This window comes from Oreochromis niloticus, linkage group LG7 (assembly GCF_001858045.2).
Source record: "Oreochromis niloticus isolate F11D_XX linkage group LG7, O_niloticus_UMD_NMBU, whole genome shotgun sequence".
Taxonomy (NCBI): Eukaryota; Metazoa; Chordata; class Actinopteri; order Cichliformes; family Cichlidae; genus Oreochromis; species Oreochromis niloticus.
The window spans coordinates 47757966-47775594 of NC_031972.2; the positions used below are offsets into that span (position 1 = coordinate 47757966).

The following is a 17629-nucleotide window of genomic DNA, read 5'->3' on the forward strand; positions in this document are numbered from 1 at the left end:
CAAAACTGACTTATTAAAGACAGAACCATTTAACTACCGCGGTGGAATATCTGGGGAGAATGTGCACAAAGCAATGAAGGTGGGAGCAAATGGCTCTCCTGAAAAATAAAGCATTCACAGCTTGAGTATAATAAAGTGGGACCTCTTCATACAGCTATTTTCTCTACAACATTTAACACGCATAACTGACTGCCGGTGCCCTTGGCAATGAATACTACATCAAACTGAGCCATTGAAAATCCTGCATCTGATATTATAAATAGAGGAGAAAGAACGCTATGAATCTATGATGCTTTTATTACCAGATTTTAATCACATTCAAAAAGCACTTCTGAAATATTAACTTTACTTCTTGTCTGCTGACTTATTGATCACCCAAAACACCGCAGCGGTGAAATATTTACCAGCACCAGTAACATTTTATAAGAAAGCACTCATTAACATGGCAAAAAGTATTGTGTTGACTAACTTACATATAAAATCCGACTGACTTTTTTTTGTTTATTACAGTCTAATTATCTCCAGAGTGATTAAAAATCAAGCAAAAACACATAATTGACGCTGCTCATAGGCAAATTCCCACATTCAGTTTACTAAGAGCTTAGAATAGAGAGCACACATACAGGCAGGCTATTAAAAATGTAATTTTTTACTACTTAGTTTGATGGTAACAGTGTTTTTTGATAATAGTGCTTTTGACTTTATTTAATATACATGACTTTAAGCATATCACATTTAATTCTGTGTGGTTGCATTGATTTTTGCTCAGTTTGTTTTATTAGAAACATAACTCCTAGCATTTCAGTTTGTGAAAGCAATTGTTCTTCTGTAATTTCCTTAGTTCAGTTTCATAAAGCTTTGAGACGATCTCACAGTGATTCAGAAAGAATGCAATTTGGCCTTTTTTCTTGAAGGTATCAAGTTTATGTTATGGCCCTGAAAACACTCTCCAGCTAACTAATGGCTTCATGAAGACACCCGTTTCTCACTAACCGTCTCCTGATTGTCGGTTTCATAGACCGTATCTTCTGGCAAGTGATCCTATGACTTAAAACATCAAAAGTTATTTGATTGGTTTTTGTTTTTTTAAATAATTGTCAAACCTTTTCTCGAAACAGAGACGTTCCTTGATTGTCCATATCAGTCAGTATGTGTGATCAAATGAGCCACTGCACCATATGACTAAATAAGTAGATGTAGGTGTGAAGTAGGTGACCAGTCATACATGCTTATAGCAAGTAAGGGTATAATTAAAATGAAATAGCACACAATATTATTTTTTCACTAGTCAGGTAGCCAGGTGCTGGAAACATTCCTAGGACATTTGAGTCCATGTTGACATGATAGCGTCACACAGTTGCTGCAGATTTCTCAGACACAAATCTCCTGTTCCACCACATCCCAAATGTGTTCTATTGGACTGAGATCTGGTGACTGTAAAGGCCACTTTATTACATTTTATTACCTTGTTATCATTAAGAAACCAGTTTGAGATGCTATGAGCTTTGTGATGTGGTGCGTTAACCTGTCGGAAGCACCCATCAGAAGATGAGCACACCGTTCTCATAAAGGGATAGACATAATCGGCAACAACACTCGGGTAGGTTGTGGCATTTAAACAATTCTCTGTTTCTACTAAGGGCTCCAAAGTGTGCCAAGGAAGTATTCTCCACACCATTACACCACCACCAGAACTGTTGATGCAATGTAGGATAAATCCATCTTTTCATGTTGTTTATTCAAAATCTTGACACTATAATCTGAATATCGCAGGGTTAGTGCGAGTTACTGTTACCTTCACATCAACTCAAAACAGTCTGGCCCTTTTCTTCTGACCTCTAGCATCACCAAGGCTTTTTTCCCCAACCAGAAAACTGCCACTCACTGGATATTTTCTGTTTTTAAGACTATTCTCTGTAAGATGGTTGTGTGGGAAAATCCCAGTAAATCAGGAGTTCCTGAAATACTCAGACCAGCCCATCTGACACAAAAAACCTTGCCATGTTCAAAGTCATTTAAATCACATTTGGACATTACTCTTCTTTAGTCTTAAGCAAAATAATAAGAGCCTGAGATTCTAGATCTAGATGTGATATTATTGTACTTTGCTGAGATGTCAACGCTTAAAATATTTTTATTAGAGGCTGCCGGGCACATGTTTTTCTTTATCAAAAGCAGTACAGCCATTGTTGATTATTCAGTCTTTGCATTGTGGGTTAATTAGATGAGCATTACAGAGGCACAGGAAATCAATTTTCATCATATTGGTTTAAGGTAATTGCTCTTAGATAAGCGTATATTCCCCAGAGTTGAACTCGAATGAAATCACAATACCACAAAGGCAACATAAGTTTAAAGCCTCAAATTGATTAGTAAGGTAATTAACTTGAATGAGCCACAATGACAAATGCTTAACTAACAACCCATACTCAGATGAGACAAGCCGCTATTTTGTAGAGCAGCATTACCAGAAAATGAAAGCAAACTGTGCATAATGGACAGTCAAACATGAATATCCAGAAATTACAAACAAGTTTTAGATGTTTTCCTGTGACAGTAACTCATTTCACGTCTCTCTGCCACTAGCTCCACTCCAGCCTAATCACACAGCTCATCTCAGCAGCAAGTCATCTGTTTCCCTGATCTGAGAGCAACAGCTGCCCAATATTTTCTGTCTTCAGCAACTCCCAAAAGCTGCTTTTTTCCAAGTCCACTAAATAGCTACAAATTGAGATTAAAGTACTTGCAAAGAGACACTCCTCTTCCATCTTCCCAGGGTCATCCTTTCCTTCATTTTTTCTTCTGTTTTTTTTGTTGTTGTTTTTAATCACAGCTTGATCAAACTTGATGCTTATTCTAGACATTACTCTTGTTGGCTGATGGCTCTGTCTTGGACATATGAGCTTCAGTTGTTTCTGGTTTCAGAACAGGTAATGCCAGGCATTTACATGGATGTCATTTATACTTGACTAATAGAAATATTTCAACTGTGTGGACAAATTGTTGCCAAGCTTTAGTATAATCATTCAGGATTTTATGAGATGTTGTAATGTAATCACCATTAACATAACTGGCAGTTTAGACTTGAAGAAATGACTCTTGATTCATTATTTCAGCCTTACAGTTCATCATAAGTTACATTTCCCTGAATCTGTAACATTGTTTACCTCTCAGACAACAATGTTATTCCTCCATGCTTTACCTGATAATTGAATTCTGTTTAGTCAGGGGAACAAAAAATATTTAACACAAGTGCCTGGATATACTCATGGGACTAAGAGTCACATTAGTATCTCTGTGGATAACAATGTGCTTTCATATGAAATATAACAATGCATCACATATTGAAAATATAACATTTCCAAAATTTTCTTTGGGAATGGTTAAACCATTCCCATGAAATGGTTATTCCCATGAAATCACACTAGCTCTTGGTTATTGTCAACTGACTGACAATTAATCTGCAAGAATTTAGATATAATTAACAAATATTCTTGCTTAAACTTTGTCATTTCACTGCGCTGAATTCAAAATGTTCAAGTTTTGTTGCCGCATGTCATTTCATGACATCATCATTGGGCCATTTCTAACTTTGTGTTTTATTTTTTACTTTTTTAGACCAAATAATTGTAATCCATTAGACTAATGGATTAATTGCTTACTAATTTCAGCCCTGTTAGTACTGACATCACAGGAAGTCCATTATTGTGTCGACAGTCTGCCTCTGGCTGGGCTGACAAATGAAAGTAAGACATGTTGGACCATGGTGCTGCACAAAACTTTATACCATTTCTGCTGAATAACCTTCAGTAGGCCTGGAGAACTATTCTGAAAGACTACTTGAAGAACTCTGTTGCTGTGTTTAATACTTTATTGAAATGTGCAAAATGTGCGAACACACATAAACTGCTGGAGCTATCTCCCATTTTCCTAGCAAAATATATAGAAATGAGGAGTACTACATATCATGGGTCCATTCTGCCCTATTATGAGCTGTGACTCTCTTATTAGTTGTATCGATGAAATCAACTGACACTGAACCTGAAATGGGCCTGGTCATTTATTTTTATTAGGTGCACATTTCTAACCTTCAAGGATGAAGAGATGTGGACTTTCTGTAGGGCTCACTGCAGAATCACCAGTTATACCTTTCAAATGATTGCCACTCGGTGTATATGCATCACGCTGCTCTGCACTGCTCATTTTATCTAATGCATGGCTCTTCAAATGCACACAGATATCAAAGCAGTGAGAGTTTGTTGTTCTGTGAGCCTTGGATTATCAAAGCTGTCATATTACCATATTTACTCAAGCAGACCTACTAGGATGTCAGATGTGACTTGTTTATTGTCCAAGCTTTATTGCACTGCCTATCTTTCTCATTACATTCTGACATTGCAGTAATTTGAAAAGATTTGCTTCTTAGACAATGGCGCTCCTGCATATTCTACGTTGCACACGTGTTCCCTGCTCTTTTTGCCTCATGGGTCTCCTGAATATGAATAGACAGGTTGAATGAAATGATGATATCTCCAGCTGGTGCCTGTGTCTGAAGTCCATGGCTGACAAATAATGATAGTTTACCCCCCCATCAAAAGGTTCATTATTCCAGACAGTTTCAATACATTCATTACATGGAGCCGTTCTTTAATCTTCTGCTTATTCCTTTTGTAAAGGCTCTGGCAGAAGGTGGCAGATCTATTAATGAGTGCTTTAATATTCCTCTATCATCGTCAACAAACCCAGTACAGCGACTTACTAATGGGATAATGGTTTCGTAATAAGTGATGTTGTGATGGGTAACTGGATACTCACTTAATTTATTCTGGAGCTGCAACACCGTAGGCTTGTTTCCAAGCAGTATTGAAATCAGAATGCATAGCTAATCCCTTCATGTCATATCTATCCTGTAAATGATAACAAAGTAGACTTACTTAAATTCCAATTATATGTTAGAAAACCCATTAATGACATTAATATCCCCTGCCATTTTCATTATGACAGATTCTACTTCATCATGAACTGTTCTTTAAAAGCATTAACTTTAGCTAGACCAACATATTTTTTCATGTTAGTATTTCAAGTGAAAATGAAAGTGTTTCTATATATCTTTAATAAAATGGTCAGTGTGGCTGCTTTACCAGGTGTAACAATTAAGTTTAACATCCAGGCAGCCACGAAAACAGAATTTATTAAATTTAACGGAGTTAGAAGTTAGCAGGAAGTTAGCTCGCTAGTTTCAACCCAAACATGATATAGCATGTTCTGACTGAGGGATTTCTGAAAAAATTAAAACGTACAGCTCTGCTATCACTTCCGACATAAATGAAGACAGAAAACTAAACAGCAGTGGCATTTGTAGGGTTACTGAAGTTGGACTAGCTGGTATATAATGATGTGCTGCGTGGTGGCTAGCTACAAAGCTATAGTTAGCATAACAAAAACACAATAAAGCTGGAGGATGAACGCTAACTTTTTTCCACTCGATAAAAACGTGAGAAAACGTGAGAGTTCCCGATAGTTAGGGACAAATGCAAACGCCTGGCAGGATGTTGTAAACGGACCAAACTAGAGTCAGGAGAAAAACTGAGATAATCCATCCACAATACGATTTTAGTCATTCATTAATTGCTGCATGGGCTGGCTATAGTTTTTGTAAGGTTTTAAAAACTGAGCTTTAAAATGGTGATAAAAACCGAGAGAGGCCGACAGTGATCACTGCCTTTTTTAGGGGCTTGTTCAGATTAAATAGAACAAGATACAAAGCATTAAAACATGTTAAAAATACAACAGCCTTAATAAAAGCAGAGTAGTTTGGACCCGGAAGCAGGATTCATCACGTCATTACTTAAAGACCACGAGTCTTGACAGCAGCCATTGCCTGAACAACTCCTCCCCTGTATTTTGCAGATGACGTAACGCTTGATTATATTATACTTTTTTGCAAAAGCTTGGTTTAATTATGGATTTACTTAAGAAAAATAGTAGCTCAATTAACAAAATAATGAATAAATCCAATGCAGAGGATTCCAGTATTGACAAGCAGTAGTAATAATTGGCATGCCGTATGAATTAAAGCCGTGCTTCAAAAACATTCCATTAAATTTTTAAGTGTTTGAAGAAATTGTAAAGTTAGAACACTCATTTCAATAAATTTACAATGCTTTACCAAATTAAAAGACACTGCCAGTCAGAAAAAAACCCCTTCCAGAATTAAATAAGTATGAATGCTAAAATGGTTTCCATTGTTGATTTGTTTTCAGTTTTGCTTCTGTTATTAAACCAAGCACTATGCAAAGATTGACTTAAAAGTGGTTGAACTCCTCAGAGCTTTTCAGAATCCTGCAGCCACCTATCAGGGAAAAATCAAACACATATCAGGGTGAAGAGATGATATAGTGAATTTATTAAGACGCCAGCCCAGAGGAGAGTGAAAGGTGGTAGCAGAGGGAGAATTGAGCCACTAATAGTTGTATTGTCTTTGTTTGAAATTAAATATGACTGGGAATCGTATGGACCCATTGACTGTCACCTGACTTGTTTCTTTTGACATGTCATTTTCTACTTGTATTGCAATATTTTATGAATACAGAGTAAAACAAGCAGACTTGATGCATCACACTTTTTAGCTAGGGGAGCAACAACAGTGCTGTGGCATACCATTAAAACAAAGCAATCTGGGAGAAATTCGTGAATATCTGTAATGACTAACAGTGGAATTTATAAAGTCTATAAAAGGTGTGTAAAAACAGATGCATGGCTGTAAAGATCACTCCTTATGTCCACAATCACTTTGACCAACTGTGCCAATTTTGTTTTTACAGATCCACGAGGCATGTGCCAGTACTTTGTCTGCAGGATAAATTTCAAAATAAAAGCTTTCATACACACAGGCCACTTGCTCCAGCATTTTCCATCTGCTGTAAGGTTGTTTGGCGCTGCTGAGACCCCCTGTACAATTCAGACAGGTGCCTTTCCCCATCCCGCACGCAGCTGCCAATGAGCCTGTCAGCAAACAGAGGAGGATTTGGCATATAAGAAAGAACAGCTGGCAAGTGCTAATATACAGTCCCACTGAACTGCCAAGGCCTCTCTGGTACACATATGTACTCTCATAGACATGCTCAACCTCAAATTTCACCCCCTCTAGGACCCCCAGTCATTCTTGCTGTCTTAATTCTAAATCTGGCTTCAGTGCCACCACCACCTGTGTCCCTAATTGAGGCAAAACATACAGCTACAGGCAGCTCTAGCTAGCCTGTAAGTGGATGCTGATGGGCAGTTTGGGGCAATAATATCTTCTACTAAATTTGACAAATGAGTGAACAGTGTAACTATGGTCAGTTTAAGCTAATGATTTCCAGGTGTTAAGCAATAACAACAAAATGAGAAAATAAATCAGTTAAAACCGTTTAAGTTTCTGTCCTTAAAGGGAAATTGTGATTTATTATTACAGTTTCAGCCGCTGTGAGATGAGACTCAAGGCTTTTACCTTTCATGTTAAGCTAAATATCACTTTGCTTTATCTTCTTTGTCTTTCAGCTGCTCCCTTTATCAGTTTCCAGAGCAGATCATCTGCCTCCATCTCACCTTATTCTTAGCATCTTCTGTCACACCAACCCTCTGCACGTACACCCATGAACCTCCTCTGTGGTCTTCCCTTTTCCTCCTGCCTGGCAGATTTAACATCCTTTGACCCAGGTAGCCACTATCCTTCCTCGGCACCAGTCAAAGCCCCTACATTTAGAGTCCCTACTCTCATCTCCAGACTCCTGCCTTTCTTCTCTCTCGCTGCCTCCTAACCTTCCCCCGCTCCTGTTGCTTTGCCTTTAGCCAACAGTACAACAGCACCCTGTTGGCCAACAGCACCGGCACCAATCAATAGGAAGACCATTCTTTATGATCTGAATGTTTGATTTGGCCCAAATTTTACGCTGGATGCCTTCCCATTTATCTGGACTTGGGACCGGCACTAGGAGCACACTTGGCTTGTGGCCTCCACTGTGGTTGTTGATATAAAGTTGCTTTATATAAATTTTAAATTATTTATCTGTGAGTATACATTATTAGTCTGCAGTACTCTTTGGCTTCGCGTGATTCTCCTTCAGATACAGTACCATCTAATCCGACTCCGGTTACTCAAAATAGGCAAGACTTTTCAGTCATTTATGCCACTGCTAAATGATTGATACAATTTTAAACATGTCTGACATCTAAGAAAAACTGTATTATTAACATTGGAATCAAAGAATCAAGGAAATTCTATAAAATTACCCATTTTAAGATCAAAACTAACAGCATGTTCACATTTTATGTCTCCATCAGTCTCCTTATGGCACAGTTTTTATACAATACCCAGATAAATCACACAAAAACCAGACAAACTGCCAAGCTCCATCTGTTTTCATTCCAACTGTGGGTCCCGGCCAGGTACACACCCTATGATGCCACATTAAAGCTGCAGGAGTCTGGGGATCTGGAAACGAGACGAGGGAGCAGGAAGTAGGACATGCAACAAGGGGTAAAAATCAGCTTAGAAAATCCTCAAGGGGCTCTGAAGGTATCTTCATTCAAACAGTCACCACACACACTAGCCTGCACGTACAGATGCAAAGCACAGTGGAGGCTGTTGTGATCCATTAGAGGCATGATAAGAAGGGTGTGTGGCAGGAAAAAGACTATAGATCTCAATGCAAATTCTCTGCTTTCGTGACAGAATGAAAAGACTATTCTTTAGGGGCGAGCACGCTGGTGTGGCAGCAGCGGGTGGCTTCAGTGGGGTGAAAAAGGAAGTCTGGTAAACAAGGATTAAATGATGGCGAGTGTGCACCGGAGCTGCCGGCATGACATTTCTGCTCTGTGAGATTAATAATGAAGGAGATTACAGGCATCTCGATGGGGACACACAAATGAGACCAAACCCAGGAAGATTATTAGAAGGCTGACAGGCCTCATCAAATAAGGGCGAGCAGACAGCTGTTGTGAAATTAATATTTTATGGCCTTCCATCAAAGACTGTGAAAAGGAAATCTTCCTACGTAAGATGTGGATGACTTTATTGCCAAAAACTGGGGTGTCTGGGTGTTGGAAGTATGTGTCGACTATCATTGTAAGTATATAATGAGCTAAAGTGTGACTGTACCCTGAAGGGAGAGGGCATGAAATATTTATTTCGTGCACTATATGGAGGGTTATATCCTTTTTGAAAACCGTGCTGCTAAAAACTATTGTTCTGTTAATCAAACGACTTGCCAAAGGGAGCAAATAAGGCGAGGCAGACACATCTCAGTTAGGAGGAAATGGGAGGTGGCAAGCTGAGGTCAGGAGTGCCTTAGATGGTAATAAAGATCGTATATAAAATCTATAATAAACTCTCACAGAGCCCAAAACAACTTTGAGGCAATTTTAAATTCAGTTGTATCCATTTTCAAAAATGTTACTGACACAGACACGCATTTACAATTGTCTGAAGGCAGAGTAACGCGGCTGAACACATACCCTCTTTTTATATTCTTCAAATGATGTTGTAGTGAGGAGTCTTGATACAGACTGACAGTGAGACAGGATCAAACAGATGTGGATTGACAGGCGAGTTTAATTTGCAAGTTTTTTCCCCTCATTTAGCTCTGAGTGTTGATTTTGATTTCTGACAGACGCGTCAGCAGCTCCTGCTAGCTCCTCTCCTACCAGAAAAGCACCGAACTTGCTCCTGATAGATGTCTCATAGACCCGTTTTATCTCATATCTAAAACAGACAATACATTTGTTCAGGCAAAGCCCAAAACATGTCATTGTAAAATAGCATATTTTTCTCACCTTTGGTAATGGGATGTGTTTGACATACTGTAGATGTATTACTGGCTAAACAGTCACCACAGAAAAACAGACAATTTTCTTTTGATGGTGAAATGTAAGCCATGGTATCCTTAGTATTTGTGCATGAGGCCAAATGCATTACATTTTCATCATACTATGAACTCAATAAAGCATAGAGCAATGCCGCACCGTAGTGTAAATATAGGGTGTGAAGCATCAAACAAAACATTTAACAATTAAAAGGAATTGTGTTGATATTCATTAAGTTTGCAGCAGTTTTCATACACTAGTTAACACCTTACACAGAAGACAGTAATCAGCTGTGGATGCTGTGAAGCAGACCGGCTCTCATGCTATTGTTTTATTCACTGCACTTTAGCACATGTAGCACCATTAGCATATGACAGGACCATTTCTAACTACTCAAACATCTTTTTTTTCTGGAGCATTGTGTTTCTTAAAAAATTAATACATGAGAAGAAAAAAAAAAATCTATCTATCTATCTATCTATCTATCTATCGTGATAAGTGATGTATGGGAAAATGGGCACAAATGGCATGAAGCATTAAATATGCTGACCTATTCAAGTCTGTGGTACACAGGTAATGGTTATCATCCATCCCCCCAGACCTCCTTTCTACTTTTTTTTAGCTCTGTGTAAACCTCTATTGCTCATGTTAGTTACTGCAGTCACTAACAGGTGCTTTCACAATGTAACTGTAGGGGTTGTAATAAGCTTCTTCCACAAATGATTAGTTTCTTTTCATGTCACTCTCTGAACATGGTCAAAAGTAGGATGAATTTTATAACCAGCATACTTAGGTTCAGGTAACCACACTAAATTGCTACACTGCACAGGTCTCACACTGCCAGGGAAGCTCTTAAGCAAAATGTACATTCTAGCTCACTGATGACTATAATGCAGGTGAGCCATCTTCAAAGTGCCCATATAGCTCATTTACAGCTTCATAATTTTACTATGATGGTCCGCCCAAATACATTTAGGTTTTTAATGATCAAAAATATCAAATACCTCTCCTCAACCTCTGCCTAAAAGCTTTTAGCTCCTGTCTGTGCAAGAGCCCCCTCCCCAAAAGCCCATCTGAACTGATGAAAATGTTCCTTTGTATAGACACCATCATATAAGAGCCCTTTAAGGGATAACAGCTAACAAGACCTTGGACTTCAACCATGCTTCTTGAAACTAGAATTAAACCCATATAAGAGAGACATTCCTGCACAAGTCACTATGCTACACAATGCATTCATGCAATGGCCTTACCATTTCTGATATTACTTGCATCATGATTTATTTATTCCTCTGCAGCAGCTGAGGCAAAGACTCAGGCCTTGGCGAAGCTGTATGTTTGGTTATGTTTGCTTTTCTGCTAACCAGGGTCCCATTCTTTGAAGCTGGATGACACAGAATGGGGAGGAAGTCAAAGTAAAAATAAAGCATAGGTCTCTATAACCTCCATTCTACTGACACATTTAACAATGAGGTTTCTCTGGGAATCCCCAGAATAATTTCCTGAAGTAAACAAATAAAATAAAATAATAATAATAGTAAAATTTATTTCTTCTCAAAATATTCTCAGTTACTAGCAAAAATCCCTCCTGTGGGTGGTTTTTACCAGGCCTGCTGTGGTTTTTTTTTTTTGCTTTTCTTGTGTATGGCACAGACATATATGGCGGCTTATTATGAATAAACTTACTGGCAAAGTCAAAGGGAATTGGAATTGGGATATAAAAATAATCTGTTCCATACCAGGTCTCAAATTAGATAAATACAAAACATATACAGTGTAATATACTCTCATATACAGTGTATCATTATTTATTTAACAAAATGTAGGCTAAAATATAGAAGCAGAATGTGAATAACTAAGTATTAACTAAGGTGCTGATAATAAATACACTTGAGTAACTGAACATCAGCAAGTATGACCATATATATATGAGCTTTACAATTTGCAGATCTGTAGCATTCACCTGTGTGTTAGCGCAATGGCACAAGAGGAAATGTCACAATAGTTGCTGCCCATCAGTCTGGGAGGGATTATGATGCCATTTTAAAATGATTTGAAGTCTGTTATTCCACAGTGAGAAGGATTATTCACAAGTGGAAAACATTCAAGACAGTTTCCAATCTTCCCAAGAGACGACGTGCCAGTAAATTCATCCCAAGGTCAGATCATGCAATGCTCAGAGCAACGGCAAAAAACCCAAGAGCTACATATCAGACTCTACAAGCCTTAGTTAGCATGTTCAATGTACAATCACAGTACAATTAGAAAAAAAAATACAAGTATGGCCTGTTTGAAAGGGTTGCCAGAAGAAAGACTCTCATCTAAGATAATAATATGTGAATATTAGTTAACAAAGTGCTTGTATGAAAGTATGCAAGATTTTGGATGTTGTGCAAAGTACTTTGAGCGCTCAATTAGAATGGAAAAGTGTACATAAGAACCAGTACATTTACCACATTGTGTTGTGTTCACCATAGATTAAGATGGGAGAGAATAGGAACGAGCCATGTTTTGCTTCCATGCTGAGCAAAGAGAGATGGGTAATTAATAGGGACCATCTGTTAACCACTTAAGCCCCACGCCCCCGGTACCGGGAGCAAAAAGGAGGAGATCACGTTTAATCGGTTATAACACGGGCTGAGAAAGTCCTGACATGTGTGGTATCCACAGAAACCTCTGAATCTCAGCTAAAATCTCATATAAACAATTTCTACAACCACCAAACACAACGAAAACAAGCAATGACTAAAGGAGCAGTTACGTAAATGCACACAAGTCCGCTAAACAAACAAAACGGAACAGGAAATTCTTCAAACTTCATGTAACCGGCTAAAGAAAGACTGGTTATCTTCCAGAGCAATCACTGACTCCACACCAGGGGCGATTCTAGGATTAGAGCTTTGGGGGTGCTGAGCACCCAGAGAGCTGCCCAGCCAGGCAAGCTAAACTTTACACGTCACAATGAGACTTCTTCCCTGTCTCTGTCAGTCCCTGCATCCTTAAATGTCTCCAGTTGTCCCAAGTTCTCTCTGACTGTCTCCTTGGTGCATTTAAACCCCTGTTCCTCCCTGTCCTCGCCGTCTGTTGTCTTCATCTCCGTTATCAGTCATCATAATTTTACCATCTCTGTGCAAGTCTGCAAATTTCTGTCTTAAATCATATGATTCTTAAATTCAACAAGTCTCTCTGTGCCTGGGTCCTCGTCTCAAAACATGACATCACTGTTTTGTACATTTTAACACAATTTAATCCCCACATTTGTGAAAGAAAAGCAAAACACTTTTTTGAAAAGTCTGTAACAAAACCATCAAATCTGATAAAGGTTATTTAAATGCTGCAAAAGAAGAATGGATTGGAATACAAAAAAAAAATACATATCCTAACCTTAATTACTGGGGGAAAATGATGAATGATGCTCAAAAGAAGGCCGTCGCTTCCCTGAGCAAAGACCACAACATCACTATATTACCAGCGGATAAGGGAAGGTGCACCGTGGTCCTAAACACAACAGATTACCACACAAAGATCACTACTCTCCTCAGTGACAACAACACCTACGAAGCTTTAAAACGAGACCCCACAAGCAGCTACAAAAAGAAAGTTATAGCTTGCCTTCAAGACCTTGAAAAGGACAAAATCATTGACCGCCTCAAATATCACCGCCTTTATCCAGGGGATGCCATACCCTGCATTTATGGACTTCCTAAGATCCACAAGGAAGGGGTCCCACTCAGACCCATAGTCAGTAGCATAAACTCAGCCACTTATAACATTGCGAAACACCTTGCTACCATCCTGGCACCTCTCGTGGGGAACACCCCACACCACATCAAGAACTCCACCGACTTCACCGACAAGGTCCAGAAACTTACCCTGGATCCAGATGAAACCATGGTGTCCTTTGATGTAGTCTCTCTCTTCACTTGCATACCCACCACGGAAGCAGTGGAGACTGTCAGAAAACGACTACAAGAAGACAGCTCCTTGGAAGACAGGACCAACTTCACACCCGATCAGATTTGCACACTGTTAGACCTCTGCCTCACCACAACATACTTCAAATACAACGAAGGCTTCTACAGACAAAAACATGGCTGTGCCATGGGCTCCCCTGTGTCACCTATTGTAGCCAACCTTTACATGGAGGAAGTGGAAAGAAAGGCTCTTGGCTCTTTTAAAGGGAGAGTACCCAGCCACTGGTACAGATATGTAGACGACACCTGGGTCAAAATCAAGACACAAGAAGTGGAATCCTTCACTGCGCACATTAACGCCGTGGATAAAAACATCAAGTTCACCAGGGAAGACACTAAGGATAACTGTTTGCCTTTCCTGGACTGCGCTGTGCACATTGAAGAGAATGGCAACCGCAACATTGAAGTTTACCGGAAGCCCACACACACGGACCAGTACCTCCTCTTTGACTCCCATCACCCTCTGGAACACAAACTTGGAGTAATTAGGACCCTACACCACCGGGCAGAACTTGTTCCCTCTAAGCCTGAAGGGAAAAAGAAGGAACACACACATGTAAAGGAAGCACTGAAAACGTGTGGTTATCCTAACTGGGCGTTCATAAAGTCAGCAAAGAGGCACAGAAAAGAAGATCAGACACCAGCGAGGGAGGATAAGAAAGACAGACGCAACAACATTGTCATCCCCTATGTAGCCGGTGTATCAGAGAAACTCAGGAGAGTTTTCTCCAAGCACGACATCCCAGTGTACTTCAGACCCAGCAACACACTCAGACACAAACTGGTTCACCCGAAAGACAAAACTCCAAAACACAGATTGAACAACGTGGTGTATGCTGTACAGTGCAGTGAGGAATGCCCAGACCTCTACATTGGAGAGACCAAACAGCCACTTCACAAGCGCATGGCACAGCATAGAAGAGCCACCTCCACAGGACAAGACTCAGCAGTCCACCTGCATCTTAAGGATAAAGGTCACTCTTTCGAGGATGCCAATGTTCACATATTGGACAGAGAGGACAGATGGTTTGAAAGAGGAGTGAAAGAGGCCATCTATGTCCACTGTGAGCGACCATCTTTGAACAGAGGCGGTGGTTTACGACACCAACTGTCTGCCATCTATAATCCAGTTTTGAGTTCCCTCCCCAGACGCCTTAACGCCCACTCACATCCTGGGCCATCTGACCTCAGGAAATCACATGATAGGGTGGGGCCAGGTTTCACAATGAGCTCACCCGAAACCCTGGCTGATTAGGTCCCACACCCGCTTTCACACCTTGGCGCATGTGATTAGAGGATCACCAGGGGGTCCTTTGTCCCTCCTTGGGGGGATACTCCCACTGGGTTTAAATCTGGGACTCTCGGCCATTTGACCTTAGAACTGAAGAAGCTTCTCGGATGAGAGGTGAAACGTCTTCAAGCAACTCAAAGAAGTCCAGACGCTTTTCTTTGCAAACTCCTTTGACAATGATGCTCATAGTGAGTAAGAAGTAAACTGAGTGCATTTGGACAGAGATTCACTTTTAATGTGTATGTATAATATAATACAGATACATAAAAAACACTCCCAAAACAGAATAAATTATTACAAATAAAAATCTTTACTGCAGATACTAATTTTACTAATTTAATAATACTAATTTTGTGTTGTAAGATTTATGAGTTTCATGCTTTCATAATAATAATAATAATAATAATAATGGATTGCATTTATATAGCGCTTTTCGGGACCCCTCAAAGCGCTTTACAATACCACTATTCATTCACTCTCACATTCATACACCAGTGAAGGCAAGCTACAGTTGTAGCCACAGCTGCCCTGGGGCAGACTGACAGAGGCGAGGCTGCCATATCGCACCATCGGCCCCTCTGGCCAACACCAGTAGGCGGTAGGTGAAGTATCTTGGCCAAGGACATAACGACCGAGACTGTCCGAGCCGGGGCTCGAACCGGCAACCTTCCGATTACAAGACGAACACCCAAGTCTTGAGCCACAATCGTCCTACTTAGTAGTGGTACTTGGGAGAGCTTGACATTTTTCTCAGGTGGTACACACTGTAAAAAGTTTGAGAAACACTGATAAGTGTATGTGTGCTTTCGGAAAACATTTAAAGCTGCTGTACAGAATCTTTGAAACAAGCTAGCTTAAAACACTTTTAGAATATACACAGAGCACTCTGCTTCTCTTTACAGCTCCTCACTCCACCAGGGCTCTGTTTGGCACTTTCTGATACTGTACTGCGGCAGTCATACAGACAACTGGACGGTCCAAAAGTTGGCCTACCTATTACTGGCTGAGGTTTTAGTAGAGTTGTGGCTGAACCACATAAAAATATATCATTAATTTTAATCTCCCCAATCAATTATAATGTTATGTTGGAATGTTGTTAAAGAGGGTCAAAAATGTTTCAACCCAGTTTGTTTTGCAGATTCTGTATAGCAGCTTTTATATAGGGAGAACACAACTTCCAGATTGTATAAGTAAAATCAGGTTTTTTCTCTTTGTCAGTTTAACAGTTTCTGTTTTGCCTGTCACTATTCCCTGTCTGTTTTCTTACCTGGTTCTTCCTGACCTTGTACTTTCTCCTCACTTTCCCCTCTTTCCTCTCTCCCTCTTTGGACTGACAATCATACACAAATAGATTGTATTCAATTAGATGAAAAATTACATTAATATGAAAAAATACCATTAAGATCACTAACAAAAAGTCCTCGCTCAGTGTACTTTCAACCAAAAGGCGAATAACCAAACCACATGAACATCTAATAAAAGTTATGAATATTGAAACACTGATCCAACATTATTTTTGATTGACGGATCATTTGAGTTTACACTTTTACCTGAATGTGGCTCCTGTTTTTTGAAAAAACTTCCTTATATCCCTTATGTACGGTCTTATGAACCTGGCTGCCTCTCTGTACACACAAACACACACACACACACACACACACACACAACAGGAGTTATAAGGTTAATGGGCATTCAGTCAGTTAGCTAGTTAGTATCCATTTCAAACAGGACAGTGGTAACAACAGTAGGCTACGGACAATTTTAAGTTTTAGATTTTCAATTGGCTATATGGGAGCAACAGGACGGTCAAATGTCGCTGATTTTACTACAGAGCAGGACGGATTGTAGAGTAGCAAACATTGTCGGAAAACATGTTTTCAACACTGGAGGTTACCTGGGTGTAATGTTTTTCAGCTAAAAAGGAACATGTTATGACTCCTACCTAACTATATAAAGAGTAACTGAAGGTTAAATGCAGCTAATATGTCCGGTTTTAAGCCAGGCACTTACACCTCTGCTCTGCTGCATCTCAGCCACTCTGGCAGCAACGGCGCTAGAGCCAGAGTAGGGGAGAGCCGAGCTGGAACAAACCATTTTGGGAGGGGGGGGGTGTTATCTATACTTTTGTTGTTAAAATGTTATGTCTCAACCAAGTACTGTATGGTTTTTATATTTTTAGCAGTGTGTCACACAGACAGCAAATATTGTCCAAAAAAAGTAAGAAATCTTTGGGGGTGCTTTGATTCATTTTGGGGGTGCTGAATCACCCCCCAAAATGGGCTAAAATCGCCCCTGCTCCACACACCAAGTTTCACCATGCTCTGACCACAATTCACTGAATGAGCCGCAAAAGAAGACCACAAAAACACATCGCAGCGCAAACGCGCTAAGACAGAAACTGGCTTACCTTCCCGATTTCCTCTGTTGTTTTCGCTGGTAGCCGGTAGCCACGTGATTATCTGCAGTTACCACGTCTAACTAGCTGCATCAGAGACATTTTCCGTCAACAATCTCCATT

The 17629-nt window shown here is 39.8% G+C and overlaps 1 long non-coding RNA gene across 1 annotated transcript in view; it reads right to left on the bottom strand.

Moving 5' to 3' along the window:
• LOC109203049 (uncharacterized) overlaps nucleotides 1–17629 on the bottom strand; it is a 35110-nt gene extending 17481 nt beyond the window's left edge. The window contains exons 1-3 of the long non-coding RNA XR_002063017.2: nucleotides 17519–17629; nucleotides 16662–16736; nucleotides 11100–11230 (exon numbers count right to left, since the gene is read on the bottom strand). This is a non-coding gene — a long non-coding RNA (uncharacterized LOC109203049). The remainder of the gene's footprint in view (nucleotides 1–11099; nucleotides 11231–16661; nucleotides 16737–17518) is intronic.